Source organism: Adiantum capillus-veneris, chromosome 20, assembly GCF_014529385.1.
Source record: "Adiantum capillus-veneris isolate H3 chromosome 20, ASM1452938v2, whole genome shotgun sequence".
Lineage (NCBI taxonomy): Eukaryota > Viridiplantae > Streptophyta > Polypodiopsida > Polypodiales > Pteridaceae > Adiantum > Adiantum capillus-veneris.
Window position 1 is genome coordinate 93163202 of NC_140950.1, and position 21875 is coordinate 93185076.

Consider the following 21875-nt stretch of genomic DNA (forward strand, 5'->3'; position numbering starts at 1 on the left):
TGTCGTTCTGCCAAGTTCTTAATCTTCCAAGCAAACCCGATGTACAAGTAGACCAATTTCTCCACAATTCTACAAAGGGCATGCATTGTACAAATGTGGACATTCACAAGTGGTATTTTCAAAACCGGTCGAAAAGCAAGATCCTCAATGTGACGTGTTGGAGCTTTTCTCCACCACTTTGGGTCCATGACCTTTGCAGGCTCCATGCAGAACAAACACGGCGACTTTGCCATTGCACCCATTCCACAATTATACATGCACTTTAATGTTTTGAGGTCACCTGCAAGATGCCACTGAACTTGAAAGTCTCCCCTTCCATCTAGACGTAGTACCTCTCCCTGGTTAGTATGTTGATCAATCACCTCCGGAATATTAGTTCGATGGAACACCCAATATAGAATCTCATGATCTTTTTTCTTTACCTGCAACACAAAATATATGAGACTTAAGTAGATGTGAACATTTGAGCTTACCTGAGAATCTCGCTTACCTCAAACGCACCAAGCCACCATATGTTAGATTCTGATTGAACACTAAAATATAAAGGATCATCACTGGGACACTTTGAGAGGGCTCTATTCATTAAAGTAATAGTGACACGCTCTAGCTTTTTCTCTTTAACAAGCTCACACTCATCCAGTTTTAACACAAAATGTAATACCCCTCGTGACTCTTCAAATGTGATGTTGTAAAACTCCACCATTCTCTTCTGTAATATCCGCAGGTCCATAAAAATATTATTGAACTCATCATATGCCATGTTTGCTCCATGGCCACTGTAAGTTGCTTTAATATGAAAGGGCTGTTCAAGATAGTCTCCCTGTGCCTCGTTAAGCTGAAGCCTCTCTTTCCAAACACTTGAGGCTGATGGTAGAAGTTTGGATTTTATACCCTTCTTAACAAAGATGGATGAGACAGACTTTTGGATAGCCAAATATCCTCTTTTGCTTACACCAAGTGAATCAAGTGTGCCTTGTATCTCTTTTGCAGGCACTGAGTTCTCTGAAATAAAGCGGTCCACTACATTTCGTCGTAGGACCTTAAACTTCTTGTCATGTACTATATCTGCTGCCAGGCTTCTACTTATAAGTGGCTTCAATCTCTTTCCTATATTGGCTTTGGGGTCAATGTTTTCCTTGTCAGGATAGATTGAATCTCTACATGAAGACAATGCATAAGTAAATAACAGAAAATTTGCTTCACTAACACTATTTAAGCACATGAAAACAATGTATAACAAGAAAAAACAAAAAGATTACTTAACTAAGACAATGTAGCCAACCAAGAAGCATCACCTTAATGCTCGGATTCTTTTCTTGAGACCTCCTGATGCAACCTGCAATGTTTGAAGATTGCGCAATTTCTTCTTTCGGATACGACCACCCAAGATGGTGTCCTTCATTTGACAACTTCGCACCTTTCCTTTCAGTTCTTGTACCTCTGTTTTATGTTGCAAAATGGTAACCTGATCTGTAGAATGTAAATGTGAAAGGAGAACAATCTCACATTGTTGAGCTTGGAGAATGCCCTTGTAAGTTTCAGCTTCTCTTGTAAGAGATTTACAATAACCCAGAAGGCCCTTTTCTCCATCACCAGCAAAGGTCAATAAGCTTGTGGGATTGACAAACGGTGGAGACGCATTAGTCATTGGATTCTTAGGGTAGAGAGAGCCTCTCATCCAGATATCTATGTGTTTAGCTCCCTGAGCTCTGAGCGTGTCTATGGAAGAGGGAGGTATATGTGTGTTTGTTTTACTATGCTTAATCAATGGTTGGTACTCATTGTCCAAATCAATGTGAAGGTGATATTTGGCTCGTTTCTGGGTAACATTTGTGCCATTTTAGGAGTGCGCCATTAGCCAAATGTGCAGGTTTAATGGAAAGTGACTATGAAAGACCCAGCTCTATTATTTGCCATTTTTTCTAGAGAGAGAGTGCAAAAAATACATTTTCTTAGAAGGCCCTCCAAATGACCTCCGAAATTCCCTAATGTGGTAGAGAGCAGACTTATGATTTTTTCCCGATTTGGCAGCCTTGATTGGCGAGCTCAGAGAAGTCAAGAGGTGAATGGGTTTGCACAGCTTGGAGTTGCAGCATGACGTAGTTTTGATTGGGTTTTATGGCCCAAGAAAAATGTCATTGAGCATGGCATGGGAGTGCCAAGAATTTGGAGGAAAAAATGGATTTTGTTTTAGGGAGTTTTGGTGACCACCAATGGAGGGAGTGCTCCATGACCACCACATGGCATAGAATTTAGCCCGTATGCAAAGGCATGAGGTAGAGAGGTGGTGTACATAAGGTGAAATGCAATCACCCTTTGCATGCAAGGAGGGGGAGAGAGAGAGAAGGATCTCTCTACTCGTGAGCTATGGCATCTTCGATTGGGGTACTATTTGCATTACATGTGGCGGCCATGTGGGTGCTCTTCGTGGTTTTGGTGGGGCAGAGGACTGTAGTGGCCGATGTGGGTGGTGTTGCTGCTGGCTGTTGGCGACAGTGTGGTGGAACATGCTGGTGATGTGGCACGATATGATCCTGCGCCCATTTGGCCCCCCTATAACTTTTGAAGGCAAATGAGGAAAGGCACTGGTGCTAGCGCTAGTGCCCCTCCCCTTGGGATCTTCCAACAGAGAGTGGAGTTGACCAAGCTTGCCAAGTTGATAAATGAAGCATCCCGGAGATCCAATCAAGTCAAAGTTTCCAAAATGGGCCATAGCCTCCTACAAAACCAATTTTTTGTTCATTTTAAGGGGTCTTTGGGGTGAACCAGTGGGTCTTTCAACATACCAAAAGAGGGTGTTTTTGGAGGTTGTTCCTACGAAGGTGGGGGCATGCGGAGATGGATGCATTGTGGAGACATTGGAGTAGTGGGGAGCCAATGAGGGCTCGCCCCCATGGAGATTTTTGCCAAGTGAATCCCTTGATGCGTGCTGTTTGTCGATCCATCCATGGTTTTGGTGCTCGTGCCTATGTGAAGGTTTTCTTTTATGAAGTAAAGCCTACATTACCCCATCTTGGTGCCAATTCTCACCTTCCTCCCTTCTCTTTCTCCTACTCTCATCTTTTGCCCAAGTGTCGGCTTTGTGGAAGTGTGTGCCCACCCAAACCGGCGGCTCTTATGAGTGGAGAGAGTGAGTAAGAGTGTTGGTGTGTGTGGTGAGAGGGTAAACATGGACAACAATGGACTGTGAGTGTGGTGTGGTGTTCTATCTGAGTGTGTGTGCATCAATTTGTCTGCAAATGGAGTTTTTCTTGTGTGGGTGAGTAGTTCGAAGGTGTTTTCTGAGTGGATTGGGGTGTTGTGTATACCCTGGGATATAGAGAGGCATTGTGTTTGTGTGTCGGCTGTGTTACCCATTCCCCCTCTCCATCTTCTGGTGCCCCCATAGAGGAGCAGATTGATTGCTCCTTGGTGATGAGTTTGTGATTAAAGATGTGGCAGAGTTCATGTCCCATTTTGAATGGTTGGAGGATTTCAAGCAGTTTATGATGTCGTTGCAAATGTGGAGTGATGAAGAGAAGGTACAAACGGTGCTGTGGGTGATGTGAGGTAAAGCGAAGACCCGGTTTGATGGTTTGGAAGCCAAAGACAAGCATAATTGGGTTGGTTTTCATGAGGAGTTTCTGCACAAGTTTCGAAGGCTTGTGTCGATTGTTGAAGTGGATGCAAGGATTAAATGTCTACGACAAGATGTAAGTGGAGATTTAAATGCTTTTGTTGAAAAGTTTGAAGCTTCTCAAAGCAATTTGGTGGCTATCACCCAAGTGGTCAATGCAGACTGTTTCAACCTGGAGAAGTTTCTAGCTTGCATGCATCCTTGTGTTCAAGACAAGGTTGATTATGAAGAGCCGAGAAGCTATGCCAAGGTTGTCAGAGTTTCCAGGGTGAAGAGCAGGAAAGTGAAGAGAAAATTGGTGTTAGGCTTGATAAAGCTTGCAAATTATGTGCTTGTGGCGACGCTTAGCATCGTTTTTGGGTTCGCTCCATTCCTCCATTTCTCCACCTATGGTCTTGAAGAGGTTTTTGATTCCCATTTTCTCAAGACATTTGACATCTCCCCACAAATGAGGTCTGACTTTTAGTGACTCGGCTATTGTTAGTGTACATCTCACCGTGTTGACATGAATTCTTGAAATCCATGAGAATCTATGATTGGCTTGAGGGCTCCTAGCTTTGATGGTAGGATCATAACATCAAATCTCTCCTCATATGGTCGTAAGTAAGAGGGAAACTCCCTAAGCGTTCCTTCTCTACTATCTTTTGATCTTTCTGTTCCTTTGTATTCATACATGGATTTCACATGACGTTCCCATCATGCCTCGGTCCAGGTCGATTTACACAATGGGTGTTGACTCCCATGCCTGATTTCCATCGCTAGCCTTCCTAACTACATCCCGCAGTTCTTTGGGCCAGTTGTCTTTGACCTCTTGCACGGTAGGAGGTATTTGGTTAATAGAGTTGTCCTTGGTGTTCTCTACCACCTGATTTGTCAATCCTTTCTGGTAAATAGAGTCGTCCGTGGTGTTATCTACCACCTAATTTGACAATCCTTTTTGGCATGTGACTGCATTTTTCCTCCCTTGAGGATCTTGTATCTCCATATCATTCTTTTTCTCACCTCTCTTGTTTGAAGTTTCTTGACACTCCCCACCTTTAGTTGAAATCTCATTACTCGTTCTCGTACACTGATGTTGTTCAAGCTTTCTTTTTTTTTCTATCATTCGTTTGTTTAGAGTCTATAGGAGGTTGAGGTATTATCCTAGCATGGACAGGCATAGCTGGTGGAGGTTCCATGAGGATTTGAGCAGTCTCAATCAACTTTTTTCACATCTCTAGTCTGAAATTTTCCCATTCCGCATCAGGATAAGTCATCCATATGTGCTCCATAGTTTATTTGTTATCTAGTCTAGCTTCATATGCCTTCAAGATTGCTTCCAATGGCTTGAATTTTTTGTTGACTAGGACCAGACCTCCTGAGCTCTCATCCTTTGGCTATGCTTTGCTCTACTTTTGTACAATCTCGGGGACTTCCTCTAGTATGACAGTAGATGAAGGCTTTGTCGATTGCTGTTATTGCTCTTGAGCCTATGTGACAGCTCAACCGTAACAACCTTTAACTTCTCATGGTACTAGGCTCTAACTCTATCCCTCGTGGCCTTCCTAACAGATTTCACACCAACTGATTTGTTAAAGTCACTACATCCTTTCTCGCTTGTAACTTTAAGCATTATTATCTACCTTAAGGACATTAAAAAACCATCTTTGTCTCACACACCTTCCTTCTCAACTTATACGTGCGCCTCCAAAAATTGCTATTTACAATTGTTACCTCCTACAATCTCCATCTCTTTGGTAGGCTCAGCCTCTGTAGTGATGATAAGTATTAAGGGATCAAGGACATTGCCTCAAGTTACATATCGCTACAACATGAAAATGGTAGCTACCAGGATAACATCGAGAGCTACCAGTACTATGCAGTTAGCTACCAATACTATCTTGGAAGCTACCAAACTGCTCATGATGCACAAACCATAACTACTATGATATCTTCCCCAGTACCATCAGTAGACATCATAATGACTCAGGCTGAAGAAGAATCCCTACCCAACATGTAAGTCTCCAAAGCCAAAAGAAAGGTGGAGAAATTTGTTGACCCCAATAGAGATTCTTTGTCAATGGCTAAACCTAAAAAAAATATTAAAAAATGGCGTGCCCCAATCTATCAAGTATTTCTTTCAATTGTAAGTGCCTTATAGACCCTTCCAGATCCCTAGTGATCAAAAGATGGATGCATGATATGTCATTGCTCCCTGATTTCATATGTCTATAGGAAATAAGGGTTAAGGGCAACAGCCTAGATAATGATCTTAAAAGGATAGGTGCAGGCTATCAGTGGCATAGCACTAACCGTATTGCAGGAAGAGGTGCAACTATTGGGATTTCTTGCAAATGGGAAAACTTGATTACTAAGGTGCAACAATTTGAAAGAGGCTTTTGGGTAGCAATAACCTTCTCATATCCCATCAACTACAGTGTGGTAAGTTTGTATGCACATACTTCTATTATAAATAGAGCTTACTGTTGGTGAGAGCTGGTCAATCTCTCTAGCAACATTGTCAAAACAGGAGACTTCAATATGGTGGAGAACATTGTAGACAGAGCTCGCTCGAAGGACTAGTAATCTCTGGTAATGAAAAGATTCAATGGTTAGACATGATTGACACTCTAAATCTGATAGATTTTTCTGATGATTCTGGCTACACCTCGAGCAATAAGCAAATAGGTTCTTGCTACAAATTTGCAAGACTTGACAGAATGTATATGTCAGCAAATGTGTTGCAGGACCACTGGTTAGTAAAATGCAGGTCTAATTCATCCATTATGCTTTGTGATCATAAACCTTTTGCTTTTTGATTTTTCAAGATCTAAGAATGTGTACAAGGCTGGTTGGCCTCATCTTGATAAGTCTTTGTTTGGCATAGCTAGTGTCTAAAAGAAAGAGCAAATTATTCTTGAAAACAATTTTGCTCAGTCCTCCTCTCCTGCCAAAGCTTGGGACTACTCTACCAAAAAGATTTAATGTATTATGACTAGATATAAGAGGCTAGCTAAGGACATTAGGGCTAAAAGAAGAAGGATGATAAATGGTGATATTCTTCAGCTAGAAGAGTCTCTTTCCAACTATGACTCCCCCCTACTAGACTTTTAGAACTGAGAGCTTCTCTCAAGCAGGAAGAGCTCCTTGAGGCTAACAATGCCCTTGCTTTCATTGGAAAATTTTGGGCTAGTAAAATAGACAAACCTACTAAGGTCATGTATGACCTTTTGAGTAAAAAAATTCCAAAGACTTCATCCCTTGTTTTGAAAGATAGTACTGGACAACATTCAAATAGACCATAATTTCTTTACAAATATCTTCTTTGGTATCCCAAAGACAGAAAGGCCAATACAAGAGGCTAGAGCATACATAGCTCATGTCAGACGGAAGATTGTGGCTCCCAATATAGCACACTTCTTAGACCAACCCATCTCTCTTGGGGAGATTAAAGAAACTATTTGTAACCTCAAGACTGGTAAGTCTCTTGGGGAGATTAAAGAAACTATTTGTAACCTCAAGACTGGTAAGTCTCTTGGAATAGATGGCATTCCCAAGGAATATAGACTTGGAATAGATGCATTCCCAATGAATTCAATTCAAAGATTTTATTGCCCCTTATCTTCTCTTGGTGTGGCAAGAATCTGTGAGAAAAGGAGCTCTTCTTGCTTGTATCAATATTGGTGTAGTTAACCTTATTCACAAAAAAGCTAGTAGGGAGGAACTCAGTAATTGGAGACCCATTACATGTATGACTTCCATTTACAAAGTGTTTGACCTGTCCTTAACTAAGAGACTTAGCCCTCTTATGTTTGATTTTATCTTTAAAGAGCAAAAAGGTTTCATTAAAGGCATATTTATTTTAGGTGCAATCATTTCTTTCTGGGAAGGCATGGAACTTGCTGTAGAAAATGGACATGACTTTTTTTTCTTCAAAGTGGATTTTGACAAAGCATATGACAGAATGAAGTGGGAATTTATCTTGTAGTCTATGTATAACATGGGCCTGGGCAGAAGATTCATTAAATTTGTGCATGTTCTATTCGCTAATTCGTTTGCTAGAATCTTTGTCAATGGTGAATTGACTGATGTAATTGCTTTAATGAGGTCTATTAGACAAGGTTTTCCTCTGTCTTCTCAGCTTTTTGCTATAGCCTTTGATGCTCTTCGATGGCTTGTCAATAAAAAAAAATGCAAGAAGGCAGTCTAAAAGGTATCAAGGTCACTGGCTCACCAAAAGATTTGTGCCTCCAGATCTTTGCAGATGACACTAATGCTCTTCTTAATGCAGATGAAGAATCAGCTAGGGAATGCCTTAACATTTTTTTTCTAGCCAGTGGTTCCATAATAAATCATCAAAAATTGGATTCAAGTCCTCCAATGAAATTATGCCTATTTCTGTTTTTGCTGCAGGCTGCCAGGTGATTCTAGGTGGGCAAACCTTCAGATTATTGGGCATCCCAATGGGGTTCAAGGTATCAATGAGTCAAAGATGGGATTGGGTCTTGGAAAAATCTTCATGTGGCACTCTTACCATCCCACTCTTTCCTCAAGAACTTTTGTGTGAACCATTATTTGTTGCCTACTTTGATCTATTTTCTTTCCTGATGGAAACCTACCAAATCTCAACTCATGCAGGTTATCTCTCTGTTTAGAACAAGAGGTGGACTAGGTATTTTGAACTTGGAGAAGATGGCAAAGAAAATGGTTGGCAAATGGGTAGTCAGAGCACTAGAAAGTGAGGATTTTTGGGCCTGTCTTATCAAGAGACACATTCCTAACTTTTTCCTAAAGGATTACAAGGCTTGGACCAACTTATCACTCAAGGATTTGACCATTTCCAAATGGAAAATTAAACCAATTGGAACCGCTGTCTCTTCCATAATGTGGAATGCATGGTTCACTATAAAAGAAACCTTAAATCTTCCTCAGAAGGTGATTTTAGACTTCTCCTTTTTGTTCAAGGACTCTATTTGGATAGGGATGTGTGCCAAGGAATAGGGGAGAGCACTCTCTATCAAAGCTCACAAATGTTCCAAAGCAAGAATGGAGATATTCAAAGAAATGGCACCTAGCTCACCCCAGAGCAGATTACTAACTAGTTTAACATCTTCTCTAGTTGTCTTAATGAAAGTTGAATGACTTGAAGGAATATCTAGTGTCATAAAAACTAATATCTATTACTCACAAATGATTTTCTCATGTTAAATTGATCATTTAATATGGGGAAGTACCAGGGGAGTAAAAGCTAGAATATTGGTAAGGCTACCAGATCTGTCAGGGATCCAAAGGGGGACAATCTGCAAAAGAGAAATGTGCTTCAATGAGGCTTAAAAGACCTAAGGTTCAGCTCCATAAAGACTTCCATAGTCTAAGGTTCCAAAAATTAACTCATTTATCCAACGGCCAAAGCAAGGGGAAAATTGGATGGTCATGGGAAGACTAAAAAGTCTTCCCACATCCCTAGGAAGGAGGGGGCGAGCCCTTTTGGTAGGGGACAAGAGAGAAACACACATACACACACTCCAAGGATCCCCCTTTACACAAAGGGGAATACTGGACACATGTCAGGCTCCTAGGCCAGTTGCCCCCAATCTCCCCTCAAATACTACTCGATGGCCATAGAGGTGGACCAATGAGAATTAGGCTAGATTAAAGCTAGCCTAATCAATTAAAAAATGCTTGATAAAAGAACCAATTGAAATTAAGCTCCTAGAAGACTATTGGATAGTCTACCAAGGGGTCCAATGAGCATTCAACAGCCCAATGGCTTGCTTGATTCCTATTGGCCTAAAGACTAAGAGGTCCAATGAGAGTTTAATTGAATTATTTAATTACATAAATCTCTCACAAAAGGGGAAAGGGGGACACTTGTCAAAAGTCTATCAACTATGCTTTTAATTTGTGATTGGCTAAGCTTTACAGGAGCCAATAGGAGGCCAACACAAGAGGGGTCGACCAGGATGAGAGAGAGGGCTGCATTTTACTCTAACACAATGCTACACCCCCCCCTTCCCACACACACACACACACACACACACAACTCATGTGTGCAAGAAGAACTCCATCTCCTTCTCCAAGCATTGAGAAGTAGAGGCCTACACCAATAACTCTTGCCTATGGAATGCAAATCCAACCAAGAGCCAAGCTTCAATGTCATGCTCATCTCCTCTACCATGCTAATTACTAAGCTAAGCTATGCTATTAGAGTGATTATGTGAGGAGAATACTTCTTTCTCGTAAGATATCTCTTCTTCCTCTCAATCTATCCTCATTCCCTGCTAGCTCTCACCATTTTTGAAGGTGTGTGTGGTCTTGGGACTAAGGCTAGGGACACTAGGTGTGCTTTTCAAGCATAATTTGGTGCATGAAGCTTCCATCTTCATTGCACCAACGAGTTTTGTCAAGGAACACAAGAACACAAGGAACACAACGAGTATTGTCTCCTTTGATAGGAGAATCTATAATACAAAGCCTTTATGGAGGGGGGACCGGCTCCATGTAAATCTGATCCTCAACTGTTGTCAATCGTTCTATTTCTCTCTCTTTTCAAGTATTGTCAATGCCAAATTAGGTAGGTGTAAATTGCTGTGTTGCTTTCTCAATTAAGTACTCTCTCTATGCTCATTAGGAACTTGTTCTTAATGAAATGCTCACTATGTTATCAATTTCCACTACACACAAGTTACTAGTGCATTAATTGTTACATTGGTATCACAGCTATCGGTTTCTCTTTTCTTGCTCAAGAAGAGAGGTCCTGAAGCTTGCTACAAGTGGTTGGTGTTACTAATTGCAAAAGAGTAAGTAGAATATGGATTTTTCATCCTTGAAGCACGTCTGCTTTATGCAGTTAAAGGGGACGCCGTCAAGAGCTACGGTCTTAATAATGGAGTCATACGGGGCTTGCTTATGGCTTAGCCATTATTGAGCTTTTAGAAGCTTGACAGGAACCGATGCTATCTTGGCTCTGTTGAACCCTCTCTTCTATTCCTTGCAATTAATAATATTCGAGCGGGTATAGCTTGAGTGCTTATCTTGGAAGGTAAAGAGGAGTAGCAACTAGGGATTGAAGTGCCAAAGTACAAGTAAAAGTTTACACCTAAAATTTTCTAGTATGACTGGCAAAGGAAAAGAGGTTGAAACGAATGTTGATAGCTTTGATTTTGCTAATGAAAGAGCAACTAATGATGCCCCTATGCTTGTAAACTGTCTTGTTTCTAGACTTCAACAAGCCCTAGGCAACCCATACCTCCAAGGTGAAGTGCTACAACAATTGTGCACCTATGGTATTCTCGAAACTTCCCACCAAGAAGAGAGAGTACCTAGGAAGCCACCTAGTGAGACTTCCAAAATAGGACTCTCTCCAATAAGAGAAGAAGGGGAGGATCCGTACGAAGGGCTCAAAAATTTATTACTTGATGATGTATCTCCCTCTCAAAGGAGAACCCAAATTTTAACGGTAGAGCCCCCACCAAAAGAACAAGAAAGAAGTGAGTCTCCTACCACCTTGGAGGAGATGGCTCCACAAAGATGGCGGGCAAAACACTCTCCAACACCCCCTAAATGGAGAAGACCATCACATACTTCTCTACACCATAATTCAAAGAGGGAAACGAGAGAAGAAAAAGGCGAGAGAGGTCACCCTCTTCTCCATCTTCTTCATCCTGTTCCTCTTCTGAAGAAAGTGATGGTGAATACAAGGAGGAACAAGGGAAGAAAAAGGCGAGAAAGAGGTCACCCTCTTCTCCATCCTCCTCATACTCTTCCTCTTCTGAAGAAAGTGATGGTGCAACTCTTGAACCACCTAAAAGAAGAGTCCATAGGACATTATATGCCGCTTGGAAGAGGTCTTCCAAGCTCAAAGAGTGAGGAAAGAAAATCTCTTTTCTTACCTACAATAAAACTTTTGGTGCTACAGACAAAGTCTTGGCCTTTATCCAACAATTGAATGCAACGTTTGGAGATGAGGACTTTAGGAAGTCCTCTAAGCTATGTCATGTAGCTATACATTTTCAAAAGTCTGCCAGGCAATGGTGGTCTAGCCTACGAGCAAACAGTGAAGCTCCACAAACATGGACACCTTTAAGAGCTTCCATCATGAAGCAATTTTTGGCTACCGATGCCAAAGACAAAGTACTCACCGAGTGGTGAAGCTTGAAGCTCTCTCCCTACAAATCTGTTCATAAATATGTAGACAAGTTTTGGGATTTACATCTCAAAGCCACTGTCTTCAAAGATTTAGGAGAGAAAAAACAATAATTTTGTGTGAGTTTAACTGAGGATATGGCGGAGTATGTTAACTCCTAAAGGCCACGCACCATATCTGCGGTCATCCACCATACCATGGTGGCTTCAAGAATCAACTTCCAACAAGAAGAGAAATCTTAAGCCCACGGAAAACAAGGATCGTAACGAGCCTAAGGGGAAGGACAATGTCCAAAAGTTTCCCAAAGGCAACACCAACAACAACAAAGCTAAGGAGAAGGGAGTTTACAAAGGCAAAAATAAACTCTCTCTTGAAGAGCTAGAATGTTTTCTGAAAAGATAACTATTGTTTCAAGTGAGGGGAGCAAGGGCATGCCTATTGTGCTTGCCCCCACAAGAATACCCGTAATGAGCCTCCTAGATCTACCTTGGGCGAAATTCAAGATGAGGATGCTCATCGCAAAGAATCTCCTCTATGCCATGCTTGGGGAAAGGTAAGAGAACATGATACTTTTATTCTCTTTGACCCTAGTTCTACTCACAATTTCATATCCACATAGTTGGCCACCAAGCTAGGCATCCAAGCCTATGAGATGGCAGATGTCCTACCTGCTGATGGTGCTTTCAAGGGGCAAGAAGCCTCAGCCACTCCCTTAATTGGAAAATTGAGGCTCCATGTCCAAAGCTATGTGGACAAGGAGGATTTGTTCATCTCTCCTGTCAAGCACGAGGATGTAATCCTAGGGGCACCATGGTTTTTCAGTAGGATTGACCTAAAAAGTGGCTACCATCAAATAAGGATATTGATCAAGACATTGTAAAGACTGCATTTCGCACTACGTTTAGTCTTTTTGAGTATATTGTCATGTTGGCTTGACCAATGCACTAGCCACATTTAATCGCTTGATGGAGTAGCTATTCAGGCCTCACCAAACCTTTACTGGAGTGTTCTTTGATGAGATAATTATCTACTCTAACTCATTAGACGAACACAAACAACACCTTCAAGTAATCTTTCAAGTTTTACGAGAGAATAAACTTTATATTAATCGAAAGGAAAGTGAATTTTTCTTACAAGAGATTCAATATTTAGGTCACATTATCTCTCAATATGCATCCAAATGGATCCATCAAAGTTGGAGGTAATAAAAGGATGGCCTAATCCAAGGAATCTGCATGAACTAAGAAGCTTTATAGGTATGTGTGCATACTATAGATACTTCACAGAAAAGTCTCACAAATCGCATGACTGTTACATGACCTAACCAAGAAAAATGTTAGGTATATATGGTCCACCAAGGAGAACAATGCTTTCAAAAATCTTAAAGAGAAGCTTATCTTTCAACCTGTGCTTACACTGCCGGATCTCTCAAAGCCATTTGAGGTCCAATGCGACGCTTGTGGTGATTGCCTTGGGAGCTGTTTTGCTCGAAGAAGGGCACGTCATAGCCTATGAAAGTCAAAGGTTCGACCCTATTGAGCAAGCTCTAGGCATATATGAAAAGGAACTCTTAGCAGTTCTACATGCTCTAGATTCATGGAAGCACTATTTATTGGGGACTCCTTTCATTCTACGAACGGATCAGCAAAGCCTTAAGTACTTCATGATGCAGATCAAGCTCTCTGACAAACAAATGAGGTGGGCAAATTTCCTTTCGCAATTTCATTTTCAAATTGCTCACATTGTTGGCAAGAATAATCAAGTAGCCGATGCACTCTCAAGACAACCAAGAGTGAATGCGGTATCCATAGCAACTCACAATGATCTATCTTCTATGATAGATGAGTATGCTATCAATCTCGATTTTAGAGATGTGATTTCAGCCCTTGCACTAGGGAAGAAGGAAGAACCATTTACCCTACAAGATGTTTATCTTCTCTATGACAATAGACTATGCTCTACTAACTCACTACGTGATAAAGTAATGTATGAATCTGATGTTCCTCCTTATGCGGGGCATAGAGGGATTCACTCTACCCTAAAAGGGATAGAAAGATATTTCTATTGGCGATGTACCCAACATTTTTCAATAAAAATATTTCATTTACTTTGCAAATATTTGAGGTTTGCATTTTATGAAGTCAAAAAGCATTCAAATGGAACGATCGGATAAAAAATTGGAGTTTAGAACTATTAATTAGGACCTTTATTCACTTCAAAACTATAGGTTAATGGGAAGCTTAAGCCTCAAGATTGTATCTAAAGATAAGAGTCGACTCTTTTGGAAAGAGAGAGTAATTTTAGGAAAGGGAGAACAATTTTAGGAAAGGAGGAGTATTTTTAGGAAAGAAAAAGGGGGGAGTTAAGTTTAGAGTTCTTGTCTTGGAAGTCAATCTTCTCTTAAAATTGGAGAACCGAAATCGTGCATTGGATTCCGTGTCCAAAAAAAATAAAAATATAATAATAATAATAATAATTTTTTTAATAAAAAAGAGCCGCGAACGTACGTGAACTTAGCTCTCTTTGCTTTTCTCTATTCTTAGCTGGCCTTCAGAGCCTATATAAAGACTCCTCTCCCCTCACTTTCAAGAACACAGACACCCACTCTCAGAAGCGGAAGCTCTCTTTCCTTGACGTCGGAGTTATCTTCTCTCCCTCGATCTCTTACCTTCAAGCCATCTCCATCTCCATTTCTTTCTCTATCATCGTCGTGTTGCCCTTGGAACTCTTGAGTTCTCTTTCTCTCTTTCCCTCTTCTCTACTTCGATACGATGGCCCCGAAGCGAGTGACTTGAAGCTTGAAGGACGCTCATGTCGCTCCACCTCCAAGGAAGGTGCATAGGAAGGCATCAACTACTCCAAACGTTGCTCAAGCAGAGGTATTGGTTGCGGAAGGACTCAAAGCCGTCCAACCTCAAACACGGGAGGTAATCGAACCTATCGCTAATCCAGTAAGATAAATTTATAATTCTGCATTGCTATTCATGATGACTTGGGAAGCTAAGCATAGGGAACCCCTTAAACTGTCCAAGAAACGTGATTCTATCACAAGAAACAAGCATATGTTTTCATAGATTAGTGAAAGAACTAGTTGATAAATTGTCATTGGTTGTTGAATTGTTTTTGCTTAATAAATTTTTATTATTTGATAAGTGGTTACTGATTGATATGAAGAACTGGTTGATCATGTTTGATGAATCATTAAAGAGAAGAATTGTTGAAAGAATATCTTTTTGTTCCTTACGGGTAGCGAGATGATTTCGCGATTAGCAGAGATTAAGCTGAGGTTATCGGCTATCTTTTGTTCCTCGTGATTAGTGGGATGCCTGGCGGTTAGCAAGATGCCTCGCGGTTAGCGGGATGCCTCGCGGGTAGCAGGATGCCCGGCGGCTAGCAAGATGCCTCACGGATAGTGGGATGCCTCGCGGTTAGCGAGATGGGAAGGTTGCGCAATTCGCAATTAGCAAAAAAATTCTTTGCAAAGGCTCTGTTGGTTAGACAAAGAAAGTCTGCGGGTAGCGGCAATTCATGAGAAATTGGAAAAGTTACTTTTGTTGAATAATAGGGCTGTCTTCATTAGGCTTTGTTTGAATTGTTTTGGTATTGTTTGAAGGGCTGTATAAAAGAACCTGTGTGTGGAATTAATTAAAGAACATTGTTCGTATATGTAAATCAATGTGGTAAAAAGTGTGAATGTGGGGTGGAAAGTGGGGGCTGGCTCAGGTTGCCAATCAAGGATGGGTATTCTCGATTAGTCGAGAAACTCTCCACTCCCTCTTATTAAGAGAAGTGAAATTAGAGACTCATTTTGCCAAGAGTCGAGATGTCTCAAAGGTACGTGTCCACAAGATTACTAGTTAGTTTAGACTAAGTCTCATATCATATCTATGGTTTATGGATGGCGGTCGTGCCTCTTAAACGTGGGGAAAAAGGCATTGTTTATGGATTCTAAAAATGTCAATGGGATTTCGTCTTTATGTTAGGAAACAACTTCATTAGAATCTTAGATTTATCGACCTGGCTTGTGGCGTATGACCCTTATAACCATGTAAACGATGGATAGAGGACTTCCTCTCTTCTGTTGCTCGTATCTCTACTTTGTGAAAACACAGTAGGGTGTCGTCAATGGAAAAGGAGAAGAAAGGAAGGCCATCTATCAAAGTCGTCCCAATCTTCTCGAGGTTGGGAACCTCACATGGCATGCCATGAAAGCAAACATACAAGAGTATATTTCAAAATGTGTGGTATGCCAAAAGACGAAGTTTGATAGAGGGAAGAAACCTAGATTGCTTCCACCATTGCCCATCCCTAATTCACCATGGGAGAGCAAATCCATGGATTTTGTCTTTGGATTGCCTAAGTCTATCCATGGGAATACGGGAATATGGACAATAGTAGATAGGTTAAACAAACAAGCACATTTCATACTTGTCAAAAAGACTATCAAGGCCCATGAAATGGCAACCCTTTTTATATCACAAATCTTCAAATACCATGGCTTGCCAATGTCTATAGTGTCGGATAGAGATCCTTGAATGACCAGTAATTTCTGGAAGGGTCTCTTTGAGAATTTAGGTATAAGGCTAAACTTCTCTTCGGCCTATCATCCCCAAACGGATGGCCAAAGTGAAATAGCTAACCTAACCATTCTTGATCTACTAAAAGCTTATGTCACAGAAGTAGATCAAAAGTCCCAATGGGAGAAGTACTTACCCTTAGTAAAGTATGCTTCCAATAACATTGTACATACTTCCACGGAAAAGCACCTTTTGAGGTGATTGAGGGCAGATCAAAAAGTCCCCTGCTCCTTAAGGTACATGGAAAGATCTTCAATGCAGATGATTATAGCTGAGACCTGCAAGAATCTTTCCAAAATATTAAGGATGCTATATCCATCTCTCAGCAAAGGCAAAAGACTGCTGCTAATAAGCACAGAAGAGCCCTAGCCTTTAAACAAAATGATTGGGTCTTGCTTAAATTTCCCAAGGCTCGATTAAGGCACACAACGTGCAAGAATCCTACGGGACACCAAAAGTACTATGCTAAGTTAGCAAAAAGGTACTATGGTCCCTTCCAGATTCTTAGGCCAATCAATGTGATGGCCTATCAACTCAATTTGCCCAGCCATTGGCTCATACACAATGCTTTCCACGTGAGCCTACTAAAGCCTTACAAAGGAGAGCAACCTCAAGAAACAATCATTGAAGACCCACCAGAGATCAAGGACCAAGAAGAGGTGCTGCAGCTCGAGTCCATTCTCCGATACGAAGATAAGGTATTACGAGGTGGTAAGACTATCTGACGATATCTTATCAAATTTAAAAATTATCCTTTTGAAGATGCTAGATGGATGCAAGGCATACAATCAAAGGATAACCTAAACCTTGTCAATGCTTACAATGATTCCCTAGAGTAAGCAAATGTGAATATGTATAAATAAACAAAGTTTTTGTCTTATAAGACTCTCTTTTTCTTTATTGTGCACACATGTTAATAAGTATGCATGCTTAGGATCATGTTTGTGGGGACGATGTCTCCTGAACACCAAGTAGAGTTTGTCCCTCTGTACTATGGAAGATTGATACAGACTAAAGTGCAGACATGCTTGCGGCAGCTAAGGCTCTCAAGCACCAAATGGACCAGTCATCCATTCTGGAATGGTGTCGTAGTGGTAAAATAGGGATCTTCTACCCACTAGCAAACGGACTAATGACGAGGCTTTATCTTCTCTACCTCATAGTTGAGGACGACTATGATTTCAAGAGAGAGTAATGTCATAAAAACTAATATCTAATACTCCCAAATGATTTTCTCATTTTAAACTGATCATTTAATATGGAGAAGTACCAGGGGAGTAAAAGCTAGAATATTGGTAAGGCTGCCAGGTCGGTCTCTGATAGGGATCCAAAGGAGGGAAAATAAGGATCCAAAGGGGGACAGTCTTTAAAAGAGCAATGTGGTTCAATGGGACTTAAAAGACCTAAGGTTCAGGTCCATAAAAACTTCCATAGGCTAAGGTTCCAAAAATTAACTCGTTTATCCAACGGCCAAAGCAAGGGAAAAATTGGATGGTCATGGGAAGACTAAAAAGTCTTCCCACATCCCTAGGAAGGAGGGGACGAGCCCTTTTGGTAGGGATGAGAGAGCAACACACACACACACACACACACACACACACACACACACACACACACTCCAAGGCTCTCCCTTTACACAAAGGGAATACTGATTTCCTATTGGCCAGAAGACTAAGAGGCCCAATGAGATTTTAATTGAATTATTAATTACCTAAAGCTCTCACAAAAGGGGAAAGGGAGACACTTGTCAAAAGGCTATCAACTATGTTTCTAATTTGTGATTGGCTAAGCTTTACAGGAGTCAATGGGAGGCCAACATGAGCAAATAGCAAGAGGGGTTGACTAGGATGAGAGCATTTTACTCTAGCACAATGCTACACACACAGAGAGCTCTCACCATTTTTGAAGGTGTGTGAGGTCTTGGGACTGAGACTAGGGACACTATGTGTGTTTTTCAAGCATAATTTGGTGCACGAAGCTTCCATCTTCATTGCACCAACAAGTTTTGTCAAGGAACATAAGAATTCTATTGTACAAATGTCTCCTTTGATGGGAGAAGCAATAATGCAAAGCCTTTATGGAGGGGGGACCGGCTCCATGTAAATCCAATCGTCAACTGTTGTCAATTGTTCTATTTCTCTCTCTTTTCAAGTATTGTCAATGCCAAATTAGCTAGGTGTAAATTGCTATGTTGCTTTCTCAATTAAGTACTCTCTCTATGCTCATAGGAACTTGTTCTTAATGAAATGCTCACTATGTTATCAAAATTTCCGCTACACACAAGTTACTAGTGCATTAAATGTTACATCTAGCCCAAGTTGTAATGAGACACTGCAAAAGTGTCTCCTTGGATGATATGGCAAAGAAGGCATATAAACTCTTCTCCAACATCCTAAAGTTTGATGAGGAGCTCAATAGAAGTCTCAACAAGAAGTGGGGGCTTAATTGAGGTGCAAAAGAGTGGATTTACAGAGTTAAATGTTTGTGGGGCTTTTCAATCCTTGTCAAGCATAGTTATGTGGCCTGATGAATCATACATCAAGGAGTGTGGACAACTCAAAAAGCTTGACAAGCCAGAATGGGAAATGAAAAATGCAACAGATGTGGTGCCGCAAAGGATTTAGAGCATCTTTTCTCAAACTACCCGGCCAATACCAAAAAGCTACAGGTGTTGAGCAATTGTTGTAAAGAAATTTACCCTCAAAAATTATCTACACAAGAGCTCCTTATTGGAGATTGTGTTAGAATGTTGAACCTCCTTATGAGGAAAAAGTGTATCCTTTGATCAGTTCTACACATCTCTTACACACGTACCATTCCTGCACACATGACGTAAACCTATTCGTCAAAATGTTAATCACCTCCATAAGCTCATGGCAAATAAAGAGGCCCTGCTACACCCCATCTTCTTCCCAATGAGTGAAGTTGTTTTTCATATGAAAATGGAAGAAAATGCTACTGCATTTGCCGTACAACTCAAGAAGTCATCTTTACATTGCTTCTTAGACAAGATGCAAGTTGTTTCTCGCTGTCCCTTGTATACTATCCAAAGGAGCCATAAATCGCAATGATGGAAATAACTAATGCTAAAATCTTCTACTCTAGAAGGAGACTCGCCACACTAGAGACTTGCCTTCAATTGTAATATTTCTTTTCCGTTTGTCTTGTGGTGCCGCTTGCCCCACCTGTGAGGCAAATTTATATTTTTTTTTCCTTTTAATACATTCCTACACTTTCAATTTTTTTTTCTCTAAAACCTAGTATGTTGCTAGGATTATTGAGCATTTGTTTAAATAAGAACTATTATTGCCGGCGGCCTTCAACCGCCGCTCTCTCTCATCGCATAGTCTGTGTCTACCTCTCTTAGAGCAATGAGCTACAAGCTACACTGGCTTGAATTTGACCGGTTGAAGGAGGACTAAACATGTGGCCCGTGGGGGATGGGTCAGGATCCCTCTCTCTTTTATAATAGTATAGACATGTTCAACTATGCATCCAATAAAGATAAACAATGCTTGCTACACAAAGCAATGTGCAACGCCAAGAGCAATTGGTAAAGCGAAGTGTCATTGTTATGATAGTAGCAGTAAAAGTGAGTAGAAAAGTAAAAGTGTTGTGCACAAAGTGGCCATTGGTAGGCCCACGGTCTTTTAAGAACTCTTCCAGGACAGAATATATCATTGAAGTATGGGTGGTCCCGAAGGTGGTCCCCTGCCATCAACACGTGTTGATGGGCATTGCGCTCTTTGTATGTGGGTTTTTGTTTCTCTCTTTTCTCTAGTGAAGAGCTCTCATCTCTTTAGCAAAGCTTTCCATAGCCATTCCTCAGCTTCAATAACAAAAGCCACGCTCAACCCGACCTCTCACGCAGCTGCATTTGGCCCGCTGCAAATCTTCTTCACCGGATTCCATAGCCACTGCACGAGAAATCGCCTCCCCCTCACCCCATTCACATTGTAGCTCGCCCCTCTCTTGTCTTGCGCAACCATTCCCGCATAGCCTCCCCCTGCACCCGTCCCATACATGCCCTCACACAAATCGGCTATCTCCGTCGGCGCCTCCGGATCGGTCCCCGCAAACCATGCATTGATCAATGGATTCGATGACATCTCTGCAAGCTCATGCCCAATGACACTAATCATCCCATCTACCCCAATGTCCCCATTGGGTGCCTTCAAGGGCTGTATGGTTGGTGCCATGTAAAAGGGTACCGCAAACGGGTACGCGCATGTGTCTGCGCATTGCTTCGCCGAGTTACCAATCCATGCATATGGCAATGTGAATCCCACAATGGAAGAGTAGGTGAAATAGTGAAATCCACACGCAGCACTGCAGAAGTCTTGTTGAAGCACATCCTCAGAGGTGAGGACCATGTACACCCCCCCTCTTGCATCCACAGGGAGGGAGCCATTGTATGGTTTGAGAGACCTTTTGATCACAGCTTGTGTTGTCATTCTTGTGAGTGTTTTTCCATGCGAGTAGAGGTCGGTCCGCTCTGCCGCAATGCCGAGTGAGTCAGAGATGTGCGCCCCAGTCTGGTCGGTGTAGAGCTGGACCGTGCTCCACCATGCGCGGACGGATGGAGAGGGTGAAGGGGAGGCTATAGAGTGGAAGAAGTCTCGGATGATGGCTTGCTGAGAGGCCTGCCATTTACCATACCATATGAGGTAGACGCGGATCTTCGGTGTGAGCACAGGGCCGTTGTGGTACTTCATGTTGACGAGCGGCGACACGAGTGTGGATTTGGAGAGGCGGAAGAGAGAGCCTTCTGAGGTTGGGGCAGCAGAGGAAGAGGCAACAGAAGAGAGGACCGACATTGTGGTAAGAAAGAGGGCAATGTGGAAGCCAGCAGCCATGGTTATGCAAGTGAAATGTCTGTGTGTGTGTGTGTGTGTGTGAGAGAGAGAGAGAGAGAGAGAGAGAGAGAGGGTTTAGGGCTTCTGGTAGAGAGAGAAAGGCTTCGCACAGAGTGAGCTTGAGTCGAGCTCGTCTGGTAGAGAGAGAGCTGCTCAAGCGAGCTTGAGCTCGCTTCTGCGAGAGAGAGAGAGAGAGAGAGAGAGAGAGAGAGAGAGAGCTGCGAGCTTGAGCCTTGAGCTGCTGCTGCTGAGAGTGAGAAGAGAGCAGTAGAGTGAGATTTATATACCAAATGGTTGGCAGCCACCTGGCATCCATCCAACGGTCCACTTGCATAAAAAGCGTCCCGCTTTTCCCGTGAGCTGGAGACCAATCAGACGAAAGGACACCTCCGACGAGTCCGACCCGCTATTACAGCACGAAGCTTCTGCCACGTGGCTCCACGTATGAGGAGCTCACCAAAAAGTACGCGCTACATCATCGCCCACGCCTTGCCACATAGGCAAGACCGGCAGTAACCCGGCGTCCACCGGGGCTTCCGGTCTTCTGTTTCGAGACTAGTACACGGTTGCGTCCAGCTATAGTCGGGCTGGCAAGTGAGGATGTCCGGACTACGCTTAGTCATAGCTGTCCCACAGCCTGTCATCCCGTGCTTGGCGTAAGCAACAATCTTGTAAAGCCCAGGTGTCCAGACTCCATACTC

General features: G+C 42.0%; 1 pseudogene; it reads right to left on the reverse strand.

The window, feature by feature from the left end:
• Window positions 1–19868: 19868 nt before the first annotated feature.
• Window positions 19869–21417, reverse strand: LOC147432905 (protein EXORDIUM-like 3 pseudogene; annotated as a pseudogene).
• Window positions 21418–21875: the final 458 nt, after the last annotated feature.